We start from the raw sequence: 1,163 nt of genomic DNA on the forward strand, positions 1-1,163 counted from the left end.
CACACACACACACACACACACATATATATTATATATGATATATTTCAGAGAGGAAGAGAGAGGGAGAGAGAGATAGAAACATCAATGATGAGAGAGAATCATTGATCAGCTGCCTCCTGCACACCCCACACTGGGGATTGAGCCCGCAACCCAGGCATATGCCCTGACTGAGAATCAAACCGTGATCTCCAGGTCATAGGTTGACGCTCAACCACTGAGCCATGCTGGCCAGGCAGAAGACAGGTTTTTTATATGAGTCACGCTGGCCATGTCTGCTGGAGTACTACTATTATATATATATATATATAATGTCTGCTGGAGTACTACTATTATATATATATATATATAATGTCTGCTGGAGTACTACTATTTCCTTGACTGATGCACTCTCCTCAGAAAATATTTACACATTGTCTTACAGGATCACTTCTGCAGGGATTTCAACACATTTGCTGTGTGTCTTTCCCCACCCCTAGTTTTATGCTAAAAATGTGAAATGTCATTGACCATAACCACAAATGTAGGAAATAACTTGCTGTAATGTTTTAGGGAACTTTATGTAAGTCAGTTAAATTTAACCTCTGAATTTCCTATCCATAAAAGGCATAGAATATCTTTCTCACTGATTTGGTGAGGTTCAAATGTGATAATTAATGTGAAAGCATTTAGTGAACAGGGAAGCATTATACAAATATCAGGATGCATTTTTAAGTTCTTAGTACTAAAGGTTTATCTTAACCAAGTTCATTAACCACTGGGAGGAAAAGCTTGCCAGAAATAGGCCACAGGATTGGAAGAATAGATCAATGTGCCAATGGGCTGGAGACCAGGACCCTTTTCAGATCCAGTAAATCAGAATCTCGTGAAGGTGGGACCTGTACTTTTTCAGATTTCCACAGGTGATTTTGATGGGTAAGAACTACCAGTGTAAGGGACTAATCAAATATATTTAGTATACAGTGCTTAAGTGGCTAGTGAATTGTGTAGTGTATTTTAGGAAAAATCCTATATAATAAAAGGCTTATATGCAAATTGACCAGTCGCTATGACATGCACTGACCACCAGGGGGCAGATGCTCAATGCAGGAGCTGTCTCCTGGTGGCCAGTGCGTTCCACAGGGGGAGCGCCACTCAGCCAGAAGCCCTGAGCCAGGCTCATGGGT

This window comes from Myotis lucifugus, unplaced genomic scaffold, assembly GCF_000147115.1.
Source record: "Myotis lucifugus unplaced genomic scaffold, Myoluc2.0 scaffold_11, whole genome shotgun sequence".
NCBI lineage: Eukaryota > Metazoa > Chordata > Mammalia > Chiroptera > Vespertilionidae > Myotis > Myotis lucifugus.